This window comes from Eschrichtius robustus, chromosome 1, assembly GCF_028021215.1.
Source record: "Eschrichtius robustus isolate mEscRob2 chromosome 1, mEscRob2.pri, whole genome shotgun sequence".
Lineage (NCBI taxonomy): Eukaryota > Metazoa > Chordata > Mammalia > Artiodactyla > Eschrichtiidae > Eschrichtius > Eschrichtius robustus.
Genome location: NC_090824.1, coordinates 158469440 through 158489990, shown reverse-complemented (window position 1 = coordinate 158489990; position 20551 = coordinate 158469440). Strand labels below are relative to the sequence as shown.

Here is a 20551-nt window from a genome sequence, read left to right as displayed (position 1 = left end):
TTGGGCTGGATAATCATTTGCTGTAAGAGAACCTGAGTATCCTGCACATTGTAGGATGTTTAGCAGCACCCCTGAACTCTACCCTTTAGATACCAGAAGCACCCCCTCCTCCTCCATCTGTGACAAAGAAAAATGTCTCCAGGTGTTCCTAGATATCAACTTTGGGGCCAAAACTGCCCCTGGTTGAGAACCACTGATCTAAGATAAGGAATAAGCTGTCAGTTCTACTGAATGTCTATCTTCCCCAACCTTATCCATCTGCCTTTGCAAATAGCATCTTATTTTCCACTTTCTAGGTGGAATGTTTCTAAGTGGGTTACCACAAAATGAAATTTCCAAATAAATGAAGCTAAGGCATATGGGTTTGTACTTTGTGCCTATTCCAATGGATTAGTTCTGGCTACTAGAGACACTAGGTTGAAAAAGATTCTGAGGATTCCACATGCAACAGGAAAGAACATTGTCTGCCATGGGTGTGGGGTAGAGAGGCCATTATGCTTGCCATGAGTTTGTCTCATTTAAAACTATAAATTGCCATCTTCCTTTGCATCCCAATATTTAGTTTGTTCTCAGTGGGACAATAGCTGTGGTCTAATGGAAATCATGCTGGCTTTGGGATCTGAAGATCTGAGTTGTAATCCCAGCTATGCCATTTACTAAGTAAGACCTTGAATGAGTGGGTCATTTAATCTCCCCGAGTTTCAGTTTTCTCAGCTTAGAATATGGGCTATTCATTCCTAGCTCATATGATGGGTCTGAGGATTAAAGGAGATAAATGAAAGTATCCAAATAGTACCTGTCTTATAGGGTAATAGGGTACAATAATATATGTATGTTTTGATACATTATTTATTCATCCAATAAATAGGTGACACAAATATATGACCAGGGAATATTATCCTATATTAAATGTTTGGAAAATTTCAGAAGATGAAAGTAGGGTCCTGAGAGGGCTTGTCCAGAAGGAAAAAGGAAAGAGCCAGGAGGGTTGGGCAAATCATCCTCTCAAAGTGAAGGTATATTTGGAAGATTTCAAACTGGCCCCCACTGAGAAAATAATTTAGAAGAAGGAAGAAATATTTGTATTTGTTGAGATGACTCATTAGGGAAGCCTTAACGAGTTCTCAAAATGTTGTCCCCAGACGGGTGGCATCAGCCTCACCAGGGAGCTTCAAAGATGAAGTCACAAAGGCCAGACCCTAAAGCTCACTTGATTCATAGGCAAAAAACTCAGGTCCTCAGGTTTCATCCCTTGTTTTCTCTTAGTCTTGCTTCCTAAAAAGCATGAATTTTCTAATCCACAGTAGAGAAGAAACAGCAAATTCAAAGGGGTAAAGTGGAGGTATTAGAAGTTGGATCCCGAAGGCAAAGATAAAGTGACAATTGATAAAGAATGGGAAACCCCCAAATATTAAGACTGGACTTGGGTTACATTAAGTAGGGCAAAAGCCATGTACCCCTCAATAAGTCCTGTGGTTATTATTTAATATTCCAAAAGAAGATATCTGTTATGTGGCCTAGAATCATCAAGAAAAATTTAAACCATGTTTTTTGTTCTTGGTTTAAAATCATAGGAAGGTGTAGGTTTCAGAAATATTTTTTAAAATGAAAAGAACACTTCAAATAGATAAAATCTGAGTACTGTAAGGAATTAGTTTTACTTATTTGGGAATTTCACTTTGTGGCATGCAAGAAACTGATCATGAGGCATCACTGTAACTTCCTAGAGGTCAAGAGCCATGCCCCGAACTTTTTTCTACACCTACCTGAGCATACCCTAAGAGCCCTAAGAGCCCAATAAATACATGTTTACTGGTTAAGCTTCTCTATAGGCACTGAGGAAAAAAAATGCAGAAACTCAATTGTTTTGTAGTCATCACACTGTTTCCACCTTGCCCTTTCTTGTTATTGCTTCTGTTTTCAAAACTAAATGTTCTCTGTTGATTTTTTGTATTGTTTGCTTCTTTTTTTCTTTGGAGAAAATGAAATTTATGTGTGGAGAGGGACCTTGTTGAGAACATTTGCTTCTTTTCCATATTGTTTCTCCAGGGCAGCGAATTCACCTGCTAGCTCCCTTTGTGTACCAATCATAATTATAGATCTTCAAGAGTTAGGTGAATGTCATCCCTTGTTACTAGCTATGAAGGTCATTGCTTCAGGGATTGGCTATTTGTTGAGATGACTTATTAGAGAAGACTTAATGATTTCTCAAAGTGTGGTCCCTGGACCAGCAGTATCAGCCTCACCTGAGAGCTTGTCTGAGCTGTGAAATTTCAGGCCCCACTCAGACCTACTGAATTAGAAACACATAAGTGGATGGGCCCCAGAAAATCTTGGTTAACAAGCCTTCTAGGTGATTCTGATGCACGGTCAAGTTTGAGATTCCCTGCTCTAGACTAGGCTCTAGACCAGCCTTCATTCATCCCACCCCTTATTGCACCCCAGTAGGCACAAGTCATTCTCAGTTCAGGATATTTGGATCATAAATCTAGAGTGGTGCCTAAACCTAGAAGAAAGAGTAGGCTGAGATAAATCTGGATTTAAATTCTGGCTCTGTCACTTGTTAGTTACCTGTCTTTGAGAATATTATTAATGCATACTGAATATTACTAACCATTTTGAGACTTGGTTTCTTTAATACTTTCCTCAAAGGGCTGTCCTGAAAATGGAATGAGTTGACGTGTATTAAAGCACAAAAGGCTAAACAATAACAACAACAACGAAAACACAAAAGGCTAAATGTTTGGGCTCTTGACTTTCCTTATTTTGTTTAGGCATCAGAGATGTTCCCACTCAGGGAATGTGTCTTCCTATAAAAACAATATTTAGTGCTCAGAACCAAATGTATCTGAAATCCTAATATTAGCATTATACTTTAGGTATATTATGGGTTAAAAACAAGCCTAGCAGACTTTAGTGTGCTGACCTGGGACCATTTATTTCTTCGTTTAGTCATGCCTTTAAAAAGCACAATACAATTTCCCTATGGGGAAATATATTCCAAGTTGCAAAAATGTAATTTACACATGGCTTTTTGGACATGCCCTGTTCATTAGATGTTTCTAGGTATATAACTTTAATGAAGTGCCATAAAATTAGTGCCTTTCCTCAATACTAATAATATCCTTTGTAATTAAATAAAACTCAAAGGACAGGACAGTTGCAACTTGTTTTTGGTGCTGATCATGATGATCTGAAAATGAAGAAGTCAGACCTTAGGGCAAAGCTGGGCTGGCTGAGGCATAGAGGAAAATGGAAACTCCTGGTTTGAACATGAAGTCACAGTCATTGTCTGAAGGATAAGTTCTCACTGAGGATCCTGTCACCTCAGTCACCACACCATAGGGTGGCTTCAGTGTTATAGTTCAAGGGCAAGAACTCCAGGTCCTTGAAATGAACCACTCACAATTTCTGCCTCCCAGAGAAAGCACAAATTGTGAAAAGAGATCACAACCCTTATTCAAGGTTGATGACAAGTTTCTCCTCCTTAAAATTGGTCTGGGAAAATCTCAGTGGGTACGTCCCAAGGAGACTGCTAATTTACATGAGGCAGTGATGGTACAGTGGACAATTGGTACCTATGGGGCAGAATACCTGGGTTATAATGCTGGCTTTATTTGTTGCATATAATCTGATCTTGGACGAGTCCTTCAGCCTTTCTGAGCCTGTTTTCACTCTGTAAAAGGGTGGTAATAATAATAATAACAATAATAATAATAACAACAACAGTACTAATGATACCCAACCTTCCTAATTCACAGGACTGGGGTTATGAGGAACAGATGAGATGAGGTATATGAACATCTTAATCTTATCTATGTGTACATGGAATATGTAGCCAGAAAAATCCCTAGAAAGGCAGCAAGGAGAGCTTTCTTTTAACCACACAAGGACCTTCTGATGACAGAAGACACAGGAAGCAACTACAGATGGAATGGTCTTGGATAATGGGAGAGACTTTTCTAGCAACATTTAACCTAGGAGTTCTTCTATTCCTACTTACAGCTATCTCTTCCACCTCAGCTGGAGAAGGTGTTCACCCTCACAGGTGTTTGTAGGGGTGGTTCTGCAGAAGGCATTTGCAGAATGGCTTAATGTAAACACTCACATCGACCACATTTCAGCATTTGTGTGGAGCTCTTCATCAGTCAATGGGAACAAATTGGGAACAAATTACTTAGAGCAACAGAAATGCAGTTGAGGACTCTGCACTTGAAAAACTGAACAGTAAAGCCATGTTGCCCTGTCCCTCATGATTGCCCTTTACCCACCCTGGCAGAGATCTGGAGATTTAGTCTCAGGATAAGAACAGAGGGCCTCTGGATGGGGTACTTCAGACATATTTGTGGGTGTGGGTACTATACCATGTCAACACTGTAGCAAAAACAGAGAAATTAGGTGACTGTATGTACACTAAATTCAGAATGAAGGGAGCCCTTGCCCTGTTCCTCCTGTTGGTGCCCAGAATACTGGCACCAGGGTTTATCTCCAGGCAGGGGATTGGAAGGCTCTTCTTTGAGATATTGACCAGCCTAAGAAACTAACATCAAGGTTTTACCCCAAAGGGACCACCCATACAATTCTACAGTGAAGCTCAAAGTCAACAAAGCTCATCATATGCTCAGAGCTTCCAACCAGCTTTTCTTCACTCCTGGTCATTATGAGTAGGTGGCCAAAAAGTACTAGATTTCTGAGAAAAGTCACCATCATAATAGGTTGAGATGAAAAAAGGAAACAAATAATAGCAACTTAGGGAATACAGAAACAGGACAGGGAGAAAAAAGTAGTACAAAAGAACCAATAATTAAAATCCTCAGAAGGAAAGGAGAGGTAAGGAACAAGAGGCTATAAAAAGAAGAATCATTCAGAGGACAAAATATGCTTCTGGAAATTAAAAACTTAGTAGAAGTAAAGGAAATCACCCCCAAAATACTGTAAAAAATATAGAAATGGAAACAAGAATAAAAATATAAGAAAATCAGAAGATCAGTTTAGGAGATCCACTATCTGAATAATGTAAGTTTCCAGAATGAGAGAACAGAGAAAACAAAATTACCAAAAAATAATTTAAGAAAATTTCCCTGCATTGAAGGACATAAGTTGCCAGACTGAAAGGGATGATTGAATGTACAGCAAAATGGATAAAAACAGACTTACAACAAGGCACATATTGTGATATTTCAGAACATTGGTTAACAAATAGAAGTTTCTACAAGCTTCCAAAGAGAAAATAAATAAATAAATAAATAAATAAATAAATAAATAAGGCTTGTGAACAAAAATGGCTTTGGACTTTTCAATAGCAACATTGAAGGTAAGAAGATAATAGAACCATGCCTTCAAAATTTTGAAGGAAGATGATTTCCATCCTAGAATTCGAGACCCAAACTATCACTTAAGTTTGAGTCGAAAAACTACATTTTCAGGCACACAAAGTCTTGAGACTTTTATGTCTCATGCAGCCTTTTTCAAGAGGCTCATCTCAAGTAGGTTGTACGCCATCAAAAATGAAAGAACAGGGCTTCCCTGGTGGCGCAGTGGTTGAGGGTCTGCCTGCCAATGCAGGGGACACGGGTTCGGGCCCTGGTCTGGGAGGATCCCACATGCCGCGGAGCGACTGGGCCCGGGAGCCACAACTGCTGAGCCTGCGCGTCTGGAGCCTGTGCTCCGCAACAAGAGAGGCCGCGATGGTGAGAGGCCCGGGCACCGCGATGAAGAGTGGCCCCCGCTTGCCGCAGCTGGAGGGAGCCCTCGCGCAGAAACGAAGACCCAACACAGCCAAAAATAAATAAATTAATAAAAAAAAAAAAAGAACAAACCAGGAAAGATCTGGGACACAGGAATTAGGGGATCCAGTTAGAGAAGCTGAGAAGGAGTCCCCTGGAGCTTGGCGAAAGAAGATTCCAGAATGAGAGGTGTGTGGGAGTGGCCAGCTGGTGCAGTGGACCTCAGGGAGGAGTGGACCTGAGAGTCAGGTTGAGGGCTCCACCCCACACACACTGCCATTTGCTTTTCTTTTCAACTTGAGAACAGCAAGTCTGAGAGTCATATTCTCTTCTTAACGTGGCTTGTCTTGACCACCTACTAATGAAATGCCTACATGTAGTGCCGCTTAGATGTGCTGAGAACATTCATTTCACTGCACAGAAGTTTTCTGTGTCCACTTGCTCCTGACAGTCATGCGTTTAGAAACAGAGAATACTCAATAGTCCGTTTAGATGCTGGACGTCCTGTGCCTGGCCCTGCCCGATGGGAAGGTAAGCTCTGTGTTTCCAAGGACTCACTAACAAGATCTGCCCCTTCTACCTTCACCAGAAGGGGCAGAAGTTAAAGCCAGACTGTGACCCAGAGACTCAGTTCAGCTTTGCTTTTCTTGGGAGCCTTCATCTAAAATAGGAGATATTGCCTGTTCCTTCCAAGGTGTGCTTATACTGAGTTTTGCAAAATGAAATAATATATTGTTTAGGGATACATACAATCATGCTACAATTATTATTTTTTTAATGCAGAAGCATGCTTAACATTAAAGTCAGGATAGTGGTTATTCTCCTGGGAGCGAGGGGGAGCAGGATGCAATTAGGAAGGGACACACCTTGGAGTTTAAAATGACTTGTAATGTATTGGGTGGGCCAAAAAGTTCGTTTGGGTGTTTCCTCTTATGGAAACACCCAAACGAACTTTTTGGCCCACCCAATATTTCTTAACCCAGGGTGTGGGTACATTGTTGTTTAATCGTTATTTTAAAGTGTACCTATAATTTTTATACACTCTTCCCTATGTATTATATACAGCATAATAAAATTTCTGAAATAAAAATGGACTTAAAGTCCAGCAGCTGGGGAATTCCTAGAGTGGCTGCTTGAGTGATGTTGGGCCCCAAAGTGGAAGATCGAAGGTAGAATTATTTTAACTCTGATAGAGAGGAGGAAACTCCCAATTACTTAGGTACTAAATTCTCCTAGGAAGCTTTTTCTTTCTGATTTGCAGGGACCTATTCTTCAGGGACAGAGTCACTGGAAACATCAAGCAAGACGTGGTTACTTCTTTACAGACCGCTGGGCTGTGCTTATGCTCTCTGCCTTACTTCAGATATTACTAGGGCGGAAAAGCCCCTAATTATAGTCAGTTACTGACTACTAACCATACTTTGCTCCTGGTTATTTCCCCTAAGAAGAAAATATGTGGTATTCTTGCCTAACGGGTGTGTGTGTGTGTGTGTGTGTGTGCATGTGTTTGTGTGTGATGTTGTTTATTATCTCTCCAAAATGTCTTTACATGACCTTTAGCCGTAGGGTGAGCCTTCCTAGGAGCTCTTTAAGTCAGCTCCAGCTGTGTGCACAGCTGTTGGATTGCTTTAGCAGACGCACCCAGGATATGGGTGTGGCTATGAAGTGCCCAGCTTTCACGAGTGTTCATTTCACACGGCCTGTAGTGTCAGTAGTAACAGAGCAGGAGGTGGAAGCTGACCTATTTCTCTGTCCCAGTAAGGACTCTGGATAGCAAGGGTCAGAATCCCAATTCACAGATTTAAACACAAAGGGATTTGGGGTGGGGGAGGGATGGATGGGGAGTTTGGGATTAGCAGATGCAAACTATTATACGTAGAATAGATAAACAACAAGGTCCTACTGAATAGCACAGGGAACTACATTCAATATCCTGTAATAAACCAGGATGGAAAAGAATGTGAAAAAGAATATATATATGTATAACTGAATCACTGTGCTGTACACAACAACTGTAATTGTTGTGAAACAATTACAGTTTCACAACACAACACTGCAAATCAACTATACTTCAATAAAATAAATTAAAAAAAACAACACAAAGGGATTTATAGGCTCGGTTAACCACATCGCACAGGAGGAGATTCAGGGACAGCTGGATCCAAATGCTCTAAGAAAATCATGGCATCTGTTTCTATCTCCTTCCTTCTATATTGGCTCCCTTTTCAGACAAGCTGTCCCCAGTGAGATGGCCTGGAGCAGCGACAGCTTTTATGTCACTTTCTTGGAAAGTCCAATATAAAAATCCCTCTTTCTCAGTCATTCCAGCAAAATTGTGGGGCTCTATTGACCCAGCTACAGCCATGTGACCAACCCTGTGCTCCCCAACAGCATATACAAGCCCACCCCTGTTCCCAGGGAGCGGCTTGACTCCACTACTTGATATGGTCTGAGAGAAAAAAGGTAGTTTTCATTATAGCAGCTATTTGTAGATAGAAACTTCTCTGGACTTAATTTTGAATATCTAATTTTTGAATTTAGTTATGCTTGAAATGATACATCTTAGGACTTAGTTATGAACTGTCTTCTGACCTAGCCATATTTGATGAATTTCCACACTTAACAAAAACACACTTTAAAAACATAAAGGCTTCCAATCCAGATGAGTCAAGAAAGCCTCTTTTACTAAAGGAATTTCACAGTAATGGAGTCCTGTATCTTTATATTGAATGGGGGGGAAAAAACTTCAATAGAAGAAATCTTCTTCCAATAGATCTCAGAGCATAGTTTAGTCTGACTTGGGGCCTTCAGTTCAATTTGATTAATCAGCTCATGGCTTTGGTTTAGTTCAAAGGTTTGTACATTTAGTCTTCTTACTGAAGACTTTTCTAACACAGTACCTGGAAAAAGAAAGTGCTTTTAGAGCTAAGGAGTTTGTTCCAAAGTTTCTCCCTTTATTAAAGGGAGACTCACATTTCTTTTTTAAATTCAAATTGTGAGTTTCTTTAATTTTTTTTTTTAAATTGAAGTATAGTTGGTTTACAATGGTGTGTTAGTTTCAGGTGTACAGCAAAGTGATTCAGTTATACATATTTGTATCTATTCTTTTTCAGAAGCTTTTCCCTTATAGATTATTACAAGATATTGAGTATAGTTTCCTGTGCTATACAGTAGGTCCTTGTTGGTTATCTATTTTATATATAATAGTGTGTATATGTTAATTGCAAACTCTTAATTTATCCCTCCCCCTCCACTTTTCCCCTTTGGTAACCATAAGCTTGTTTCCTCTGTCAGTGAGTCTATTTCTGTTTTGTAAATAAGTTAATTTGTGTCATTTTTTTAAGATTCCACATATAAGTGATATCATATGATATTTGTCTTTCTCTGTCTGGCTTACTTCACTTAGTATGATAATCTCTAGATCCATCCATGTTGCAGCAAATGGCACTATTTCATTCTTTTTTATGGCTGAGCAATATTCCATTATATACATACCACATCTTCTTTTTTTAAAGAATTTTTATTGGAGTACAGTTGAATTACAATGTTGTGTTAGTTTCAGGTGTACAGCAAACTGAATCAATTATACATATACATATATCCACTCTTTTTTAGATTCTTTTCCCATATAGGCCATTACAGAGTATTGAGTAGAGTTCCCTGTGCTATAAAGTATGTCCTTATTATTTATCTATTTTATATATAGTAGTATATCACATCTTCTTGATCCATTCATCTGTTTATGGACATTTAGGTTGCTTCCATGTCTTGGCTGTTGAAAATAGTGGTGCTGTGAACACCGGGGTGCATGTATCTTTTTGAAGCAGAGTTTTCTCCAGATGTATGTCCAGGAGTGGGATTGCAGGATCACATGGTAAAGATACTCACGTTTCTGTCTTCATATTTTGTCTTCTCAGTGAAGACTTGTGTTACTCTCTTTCACCGCCGGCAAGACATACTTTGGGGATGTATGAGTTGGTTTCATATCCGTTACTAACTCTGACTTTGTCATGTAGTCACTTTGCCTCTGTGTGCTTCCCTTTCCTCATCCTCCTACATAGGACTGCCTATATAAACTCCTTAAGACAGCGCCTGGCATGTAGTGAGCCCTCTGTGAGTATTTGCTACCACCATTGTTATTTCATGAGCTCTCAAAGCACATAACCATGGCCCTGTTTTACTTCTGGTTGAGATGGAAGCTGGGAGGGCAGAGGGCAGATGCCTGAAGCTAAGCAGCCTATTAAAAGTAGAATAGAAATCGACGAGAGGAAACCCAAGCGCTTTTCTCTTTAGATAGCTATCAAACCACGCTTCGCTGCAGACTATGGGCTTGGGTATGGCTAGAGATCAAAGGCCCTCTTATGTGCAGTGACATTTGTGAGCACAGGGCTGAGTTATAAAACTCTTGAATGGAAGGTTTTGGCACTTGGAACAGCTTGGGATAGAAAGGCAGGGTTTTTATAGAGGCGATTCACGGAACTGCTTATGCTGGTGGAGAATCCAGACTGTTATGACTCACTTGTCTCTTTATTGCTTTGGACCAAGAACTGTTGTTTCCTTTTAAGTCCCTCTGTAGGAGCTGAGCTACAGCCTAGGGCCAAGTAACTCTTTCAGGAAGACAGTGTGGCTTCAGTGAGTGTGAACAGGAAAATTCCTTTGTTGGGCTCTGGGTCAAGCGGACTGGTCAAGCCGAATAAGGATTTTATTTTCACCAGGGGATAAAATTTCTTTTGGAAACTGGCAGCATCCTTAATGCTTTTTTTTTTAACTTTAGATAGGCTTTCCTTTTGTCTGTCTGCCATTTTCATTTTCTGAAAGCACAGGCTAAGTTTGCGTGACTAGTAGAGGATAGAAGAATAACTTTGGAAAGTAGAAATCAGTGTGTCTGGATTGCTACATATGGAGCTAGGGATAGCAGAAGGGGTCATTTGGAGTCCGGTTTGCATTGCTAGGTCTCCTGGGAAAAACTGGGAAGAGGAATTTTGGACTGATGGTAAGACCCAGTGGTAGGCAGACTTCTAAGATAGCTCCCAACGTTTTCCACCTCCTGGTACTTGCTCCTTTGTGTAATTTCCTCCTGGGCTAGTCCTCAAGACTAGAATATGAGGATATGAGAATATTCTCATAAATAGAATACGACAAGAGTAATGAGATGTTCCTGTGATTAGGTTACAAAAGACTGTGACTTCTACCTTGCTAGGACCGTCTCTCTTGCTGCCACTTCCTCTCTCCCTTTCTTGCCCTCTCAGCTTGCATGCTCTGATGAAGCCAGATTCTGTGGTGGAGAGGAACACGTGACAAGGAAGCAAGGATGGCTTCTGCTCAACATCCTGCAAAGAACTGAGACCCCTGGTCTGATATCTGTGAGGAACTGAATCCTGCTAACAACCACTGGGTGAGTTTGGGAGTACATCCTGCCCCTGCTAAACCTTGAGTTGATGACTGCAGCTCCAGCTGTCACCTTGCTTTCTTGAGGGATGCCCTGGAAGCCGAGGACCCAGCTATGTGGTATCTAGATTCCTGACCCCTCGAAACTGAGATAATAAATGTGTATTCTTTTAATCTGCTGAATTTGGGGATAATTTTTATTTCTTTATTTTTTAATTAATTTTTTTAATGTCTTTATTGGAGTATAATCACTTTACAGTGCTGCATTAGTTTCTCCTGTATAACAAAGCGAATCAGCCATATGTATATATATATACCCACATCCCCAGCCTCTTTTTAATGCAGCAGTAGATTAGTAATACACCAGTACTGTATTTTAAATTGTGTTTTCTTTTCCTAGTGGTTTGAAATGCCACTGCTGTCAAGTTCCAAGTTACCATTTATGTGGGGGTGGGTCTGTTGTCTGTTTCTAGGCTTCTTATTCTGTTCTCTTGACCTTTTTTTTTTCGTTCTTACTTTCTTTCTTTTTTTTGGTCTTGGTGCCTCTTCTATTTTCTTCACTTAACGTTATTTCATAGGAACTTTTGAGGAAACTTTAAAGGTTGCCAGAGGTGTCTGGACCATGGAGAACACAGCTGTAAGAACTGGGGTTTTGAGGGGCTTAGATTCCCAGTGAACTCACTAGGGATAGACCCAAGAGACAGAGAACACTCCAAACACTCTGGATTGGCCCTCTTACTAGGCACGATGAGCAAACTTCATGGCTGGAGTTGTGAGTATGATTACATGTTTTTGGGAAAAAGCAAAAGGGTAGTTTAGCCTGTCTTAGCCATATTCCTCTACCTAAAAGTTTATCTAAATTATTAAAATTTTCACTATAGCATAGATTATTAAAAATTAGACCATATAATAAAAGTGACAACGTCCCTATTTATCAGAGTAGGAAGTAAATTTAAAGAAATACAGATATTTCCTTTTTTTCCCTCCTATGGTAATAGAATGTGAGACCAGAGAAATCTCTGAGATCATCTAGTATAGCTCTCCCACTTTACAAATGGGCAGAGCAACCACATGCAGAGATGCTGAGGACAGTCCCAGTTTATACCAGTTGTTCCAGAATAGCAATGAATAGCACTTCCTTTCACTATCAAAATGTCTTGGTTTGGATAATAAATTATATAATCATCCTATTGAGGAGGAAACTGAGATTTTTAGAAGTGAAGGGACTTTCTTCTTTACTTTTAAACTTTTCCATCGATTATAACTGCAAAATGTTGACAACAGACTTCTCCAACCCCTACCCTAGGAAGTACATCCAAATGTAAATATACTTAAAATATTTTTCTCATTAAGTATGATGTAAATTTGAGGTTTCAACTAACAAAACCCTTGGGAAAATAATTGATATTTAATTGGTTTGGAGACACATAATGGGGTGACCAAATGATTGAAGTCCCAGCTAAACTAAACACTAGGGGTTATGTAATTTTCAGTAGGTCATACAAATACTGTAGATGGTGTCATGAGGGCTAAACTTCAAGCTCCTTGATTGTTTATTGCTCTTTCTTTGTTGTTTTCCTTTACAAGCTGTATGGTAAGTTTTGGCAAAATGCTGGACTGAGCTAATAGATACCCCCACCTACTATTGCAAATGCATAGAATAAAGGTTAAGAACAATTTCTTATGAAGAACAAAAAACAAAACAAAACAGACCCAAACCCAATTAATCATAAAGGAATAGGTTGATAAATCTAACTTCAATAATTAACATCATCTAAATATCAAAAGGCACCATTAAGGGAGTGAAAACACAGGCTACAGATGATAAAAGGCATTGGCCACACACCTAACTGACAGTATCCAGAATTCTTATAAATCAATAAGAAAAAGACAGTTCAATAGAAAAAGTTGACAAAAACATTGAACAGGCACTTCAATAAAGAGGAAGCCAATTTCTCTCTCTCTCTCTCTCTCTTTCTCCCCTAACTATAGATCTAAGTAAAGGGTGTGCAAATGTTGAGCATACTATTCTTTTCACTTATTGAAAAATTGCAAAAGAAAACATTGGGAAAAGTAAAAATACAGCAAACTCAAAGGAAAAAAAAAAAAAAGATTACCAGATAGCAGAAATGAAGGGGTAATTCACAAGGGGAGCAATAAGTGTACGAGCCAATGCTACAGTGACTTAGGGATAGACCAGACTTTGATATGGGCCCCAGGAACTTGGGGTTAAGGATTGAACTCCCTTGCAGTGACAGGAAGCATGTGACACAAAGAACTAAACTGAACCTCTTGCATATAACCAGATGGCAGGGAGTGGCTGCTTTCTCCAAAAAAGGGAACTAGAAAACTCCTCCTGTTATCCACCACCCCCCCCAAAAAAAAGCAACAAGGGAGCCTATCTGTGCCTGATATTCTGGGTAGGAAAAAAGTCTTCTGTTAAAAGTAAAACCCCATTCCTGTGCCACGTGTAAGTATTGAGTCCAAATGTTCTCTAACTTCATTATAGATAGAAGGACCTAGACCAATGAACTCTCTAAAATAGTCAACAGAAACAAATGCAAACTACTCTGAAGGGATACTTTCATAACCTCAGGTGCATGAGATGTTCAGTAAGTATTAGCTCACAATAAAAAATAAAAACTCACATAAGGAAACCATCCACCATGTGGGGTGGTTGGTAGGTACAACATGAGGAAGGATTAGCACCCTAAGGGCTTAAAATCATGTACTCATCTGAGAGAGATGATAACATAAGAATCTTTAAAACAATCACATACATTTTAGAAAAAGAAATTAAAATGGAAGAAGGGTACACTATGAAAAATGGAAAGGTATATATCGAAAATAAGCAAATTAAACTTCTAATTATTAAAAGTAGTCAGTGGAATTAAAAAACCCTCTGTGGATGGGTGAAATAGTAAACAAAACACAGCTGAAAGAAAATTTAGTGAACTGGAAGATTTTTCTGAGGAAATTACCCAGAATGCCACATAAAAGGATTATGAGATGAAAAAAAATGAAAGAGAGGTTGTGACATGGGACTAGAATGATCATAGAATGAGATGGACTAACGTATGTCCAACTGAAGTTCCAGAAGGAGAGGAGAGAAAGGGATTGGGAAAAGCAATATTCAAAAAGATAATGACTGAGAATTTTCCAGAAGAGATGAATGACATGGCTAACTGGATGTGAAAATAAGACCATTTTTTAGTTTCTCCTGAGACCAAAAGATCAAGAACTGTTCAATAGGTCACAAGTATCACCCCGATTTTAAAGGTAGCTTCTCGGTCACAAATGCAGGACATGCGAATATATTGCAAAACTGGTTCTGACAATATGAGCCAATTGCCTCCTTCAGATCTATATAAAAAGTTAAAGATGAAAAGGCTTACAGAGGGAGTTTTTAGGAGACAGTCATTGATATGCTATGTTCTTATGACCACTCAAAGAGAAGAAGCAGGAAGATGCTTCCCTCTCATTTTAAACCAAGAGAAAGTGACTTCAATGGTGGTATCTGGAAAGCTTGACATGTGTCTCCTGAAGCTGGAAGATCCTAGGGAAGATATATATCTCATGCCTGAAAAATCCAAAACCAAGAGACCATGGTTGGAGGTGCTCCTGATTGGCAGCAGAGTGACAAGCAGTGGTTGCACTCCAGGGACAGAGCTGCACGTCCAATAATAGTGGGCAAAGATGCCTGCTTCTTGAGCCATGGAAAGGATGACTTGAATTTAAGTGAATTTATAGTTTTGATATTGTATTGGACTATCCTAAAGTAATACAATTATTAAGTTATTATTTGAGATTCCATGTAGGAAAGGGGAAGGATCTGCAGAGAAAGTTTGAAGAGATTGGAAGAAGGAATAAGGTAGTTTTTTCTTATACATTTTTGGGTCTAGCTTAATGAAAACACTAGTTAAATATGAATCTTCAGATTGTAGAATCATTGCTGAGTCACAATTAAGATAAAATCAATTCATGTTTACTGCGTATTCTATTAAGATCACAAAGAGAAAACATTCCCTCTCTTGGAATATCATGTGCTTCCGAATGTGATACTTTGAGCACACATCACCTATGTAATTTTCCAGGCAAGAATGTATAGCATGAATCTAGTGAAGAAACGTTAGAAGAACCCCCAAATGAGGAACATCCTATTTACAAATTGGGGAGGGGGAGGTAATAAAACTTTCAATGTCATAAAAAATAAGGAAAGTCTATATAAAAAGTCCAGATTCATGGAGGTTAAAGATACAACACAACTAAATGCAATAACTGCGACTAGATTGGACTGTGTACTTTGGGGATAGGGGAGAGGATGCTATAAAGGATATTACCGAGTCAATTGAGAAAATCAGAATAAGAATGAAAGATTAAATAAAAATGTGTAATTTTAAACTTACTGAAGTTGATAACTGTGCTGACAGTTATCTAAGAGGATGTCTTTAAGGAAATGTGCATTGAGGTATTTAGGGGTAAAGAGCATAATATGCATGACTTATCCTCAAATGATTCAGAAAAAAAATTTTGTGCTGTGTGTGTGAGTGTGTACGTGTATGTATGGGTATGGAGAGAGAACAAACAATAAAGCAGATACAGTAAAAGGTTAATCGTGGATGAAACTAGATAAATGGTATATGAATATTTTTAGTACTATTTTTATTTTGCAAATTTTCTTTAAATTTGATACCATTTCCAAACGATCAAAGAACAAAAACAAACAAACACAAAGTACCAGGGAGACAAAACAGATTATCTACAAAGGCGAGTACATCAGTGGGGAGCAGAGTTCTCATCAGCAAATGTAGAGGCCAGAGGCAATAGTACTGTATTTTCAAACTGCTAAAGGAATGCAATTTTCAGTCTAGTAATTCTTTTTTTTGGCCTCACTGCGAGGCATGTGGGATCTTAGTTCCCTGACCAGGGATCGAACCCATGCCCCCTTCAGTGGAAGCACAGCATCTTAACCACTGGACCACCAGGGAAGTCCCTAGGTCTAGTAATTTTATCCTAGCTAAACTATCATTCAGGGGTGAGGGTGAAATAAAAAACATTTGAAAAGATAAAAACATTTAGATAATGATTAAAACAATCATTCACAGTTTCTTGCTGAAAGAACTACTAAAAGATGCACTTTAAGAAGAAGGAAATAGGGACCTCCCTGGTGGTGCAGTGGTTAAGAATCTACCTGCCAATGCAGGGGACACGGGTTTGAGCCCCAGTCCAGGAAGATCCCATATGCTGCGGAGCAACTAAGCCCGCGTGCCACAACTCCTGAAGCCCGAGCGCCTAGAGCCCGAGCTCCGCAACAATAGAAGCCACTGCAATGAGAAGCCTGCACACTGCAACTAGAGTAGCCCCCGCTCGCCTGCGCGCTGCAACGAAGACCCAATGTACCCAAAAATAAATAAATAAATAAATTTATAAAAAAAAAGAGAAGGAAATATAGTGCAGAAGAAAGAAGTAGGATGCAAGGCAATTAGTAAACATGTAAACAAATATAAATAAACTTTGACTAAAAACAAAATTTTAAATGATTATATTTTGTGGTTAAAGATGTGGAACTAAAATTCTAGACAACAGTAACATGGAAGGTGGGAGAGGATAATCCAGAACTAAAATAGTCTAATATCCTAATATTTTCTTTAGGTCAACTATGCACGTTAAAAAATTAAGATAATAAATTGAAAGAAAAGAAATAGAATCTGTAACTCCCTAAATGGTTAAAGGAAACAGATGAAATAAAGAAAACATGGTTCTCCCCTTCCTCCCCTGCCCTGCAAAAAAAGGGAAGGAGAAGAAAAACATAGATAGAAAAAACACAAAATAAGAATGGTGGAAATAAATTCAAATATATTAGTAACACAGGAAATGTAAATATTCAAACAATAGAAAACCACATAGAAGTTAAAACAGACTAACCAGATCTATATGTATCAACACAAATAAATCTCAGAAACATTGTGCTGACTGTGTAAAAAAAGATTCAAAAGGATATACACAGTATGGGACCACTTTGTAAATTACAAACTGATATAAAACAATGTTATATATTGTTTATGCATACAAAAGTATGTAGCAAAATTGTGAATGGAGGAATACCTACCAATTTAGTGATTATCTCAGGAGAAAATGGGAGAGGGGAGGGATTAGAGGGAGAAAAGAGGGGGCTCCTAACTTTATCTGCAATTTTTTTCCTTAAACAATAACATCAACTCTGAAACAGTCATGACAAAAAGTTCACGTGTCACATCTGAGTTGTAGGTATGTGAGTGTCTGTTGTATTTATTTCTGGACCTCTCTGTATTTTAAAAGTATGTAAGGATTGAAAAAATTAAACACTAAACTCTATATTTTATATTTAATTACATTTTCCCAAGGACACAGAGAAGATACAGTCCTGCTCTGCCGGATGGTGGCTTAGGTAAGGATGTGGGTTATTCTTTGTTTTCCTCCCCTTCCAGATTCATGCTCTGCCCTGCGGAGTCCCGTGGACTGCATCACCCAGGCTCTCTTACCAGCTGGCTTTCAGTTTCAGCCAGCGAGAGCCAACGGGGGGCAGGGAGATGAATGGTGGAATAAAAAGAGACCTGGGTGTTTCTTCTCTGCTGTGTTCCGGTTTGGGCGTCCTGTGGCTGTAGTTGCATCCTCCCATATGTACCACTCCCACTAGACAGCCCTTCCTCCAGGGTTCCTTTCTCACTGGGCTCTTAATAACAGTATTTCCTCCTCTGGTCTCAAGAGGCCCTGGGGGTGGTAGCAGCTTCTCACCATTGCTAGGCTCTCGACACCTTACCAAGCCTTGTGTGTTCCCTTTACCATGAAGGAAACTCTGCAAGTAGTCCCTTTGTTAAAGTCTTTGCTTTTTTTTCTTCAGGTTTATAGAACATCTTTGCTGTAGATGAAAAGATTGATTGGATGATCTTCTCCATGTCTCCAGCCTATCTGCACCAAAACAACCTGTCTTGAGCATGCGTGGTTGACAGCTCGATGGAAAGGGATTGTGGCTGACATACACGGGAAGATCTACTGTCTTAAAATCTCAGGTCCCAAGAATCTTATGATGCTTTGAATGGTGTCAACTGTGTTTTATGATTTATTTAAACATCTACTCAATTTATTTTGATTGTGTGCTGCTCTGTACCAGGAACTGTGCCAAGAAATGGGGATACATTGTTGAACAAGAGGGAATCCTATCCTCAAGGAGCTTACAGTAGTCAGGGGAAGATACGCACATTTCTAGTATGAAGAAGTATGATAAATGCTAGGAAAATGGAAGTAGAGAGTGCTATGGGGTACCCAGGAGGGTTATTCAACCCGGTCTTATACCATCAGGGAATGTTTCCCAAAGGAAATAACATCTAATCTGAGACCTAAAGGATAAATACTAGTTAGCCAGATTAAGGAGAACAACTGATCAGAGGGAATGGGTTTTAGTTTTAAGGTATTCTAGGCAGAGAGAAAAACAACTTGGGCTAAGACCAGCAGGGAATAAAAAGCATTTGGGAAATTGAAAGTAATTTCTTGGGTTGATATATAGATTGCATGGGAGATGGAGGTGGGGAGATGAAGCAGGAGAGGAAAGCAGAGGTCAGATCATAAAAGGCCTTATAAGGAAGATGAAGTGTATGGGTGCTATTATGAGGACAATGAGGAACCATTAAATCTTTTTATGTAGACAGTGTATAGTAGAACTATGTTTGCATTTTAGAAAGCTTACCCTGAGAATGAACTTGAGATAAGACTACTACTAGAAGGGGGTTCTCTTAGGAGGTTGCTGCAGTAATTGAGGCCAGAGATGATGAGCTGGCAACCCAAACCTGGCATCCTGTCACATTCAGACAGTTGCTGTGGTAGGGCAGCTCTGCAAAATGCAAGTTGTCATCTCCTTGTTTGATTTCCGCTAACTTTGAACTCCCTGGGGGCAGGGACTATTTTGTATTCATCTGTGTGTCTCTAGTACCTCGGAGATGCTCAGGGAAAGAATGTTCTTGAAGAAATTTTTTTGATACAGTGGTTGCCCTCATGACTTTCCAGACCCAACTTTGTTAGGAAAGGTCAATGACAATCATGAAATCAAGGTCCAGAGCTATTTCAGCCTGCACATTAAGATGTGAACCCTTTAACTTGGTTCACTCTGCCCATTGAAATGTCCAGGCTGGTTTTCCTGACTCAGTTCTCTTCTGCCATCTGCTGGGACAAGCATTTCATAACATACCAAAGCGAGATAACCAATGAAGTGAAGGCTAAAAGCTTCGTGGGGGAAGCAGGGGACAATACCTGGACAACTTTACAATTTAATTGGAGAAATAAATGTTGTACCCAGACTACCTTCCATCTGCATCTATCTCGAGTATTTTCCATATCCCTTTCTATTTTTTTTCATGCAGACGATCTTAAATATATGTATTCTTCTTTAGTTTTTGCAACAATCCTATGATAACAGCCATTGTTATCACGACTAGTTTTGAAACGAGGAAACAGAAGCACAGGGATTTAAATAAAATGTCAACTTGGAACAGTAAATAAGTGACTGAGTCAGGACTGATGCCTCCTTTACTCCTAGTTCCACTTTTCTCACAAAACATCTTGATCAAAATAAGAGAGAGTTCAAGAGAGGCCGAGATGTGCTGTTGTCTGTGGCATGGAAAATGTGGGTCTGACGTGGAGGCAGAGAAGGCTGGCAGCTCCTCAATGTTTTGCATTTAAAATGCCCAGTGTTGGTGTGAGGACTGGGGGGTGGAGAGCAGCGGGAACAATTCTTACACACTATATGTTCCCCAGTGAAAAGTCAAGGGGATGTCCCTGGGGGGGAAAAATTGTAACTCTATGAAGATTGATAGAGCTTGAACCAAGATGGTACCTAAAACTTTTGGTGGATGTTGTCAAAATAGATACTGTTGTTTTGGTTAACATATGTGGTTAAGACAAAGACACAGATATAGAGGACTAGTGGTTACCAGTGAGGAGATGGAAGCGGGGAGGGGCAATACAGGGGTAGGGGAGTAAGAGGTACAAATTATTAGGTATAAAATAAGCTACAGGGATATATTGTACAACACGGGGAATATAGCCAATATTTTACAATAACTGTAAAAACTGTGAATCACTATATTGTACACTTGTAACATAATATTGTACAACAACTATACTTCAGTTCAAAAAAAGACAAAGACACTAGCGCACCATCCTTTTCTCATCCAAACTTGTTATTTGTATATAAATACATGCTTATATAAATGCATAAATATATTCTTGGAGTTAAAAAACCCAAATATTCAGGGAAAGCTAAAATTCTCCTTTACTTTCCCCAAAGATACTGTCAGTGGTAAGCTTCCGGATCTTTTTCTATGTGTTTACATAAACATGTGTGTTGCCATGGGAACATGGTGTATTGTTTGGTGTTTTATTCCCATATGAATGATATCTAGCTG

The 20551-nt window shown here is 39.3% G+C and overlaps 1 long non-coding RNA gene across 2 annotated transcripts; it reads left to right on the top strand.

Moving 5' to 3' along the window:
• The first annotated feature begins 10294 nt into the window (after positions 1 to 10294).
• Positions 10295 to 19478, top strand: LOC137760664 (uncharacterized). 2 transcript variants are annotated; one of them, XR_011073366.1, is made up of 4 exons: positions 10295 to 10358; positions 10976 to 11121; positions 17498 to 17541; positions 17995 to 19478. It is a non-coding gene; the product is annotated as an uncharacterized lncRNA (long non-coding RNA). The 2 variants fall into 2 exon arrangements; XR_011073367.1 differs by having other exon boundaries at positions 10309 to 10719.
• The last annotated feature ends 1073 nt before the right edge of the window (positions 19479 to 20551 follow it).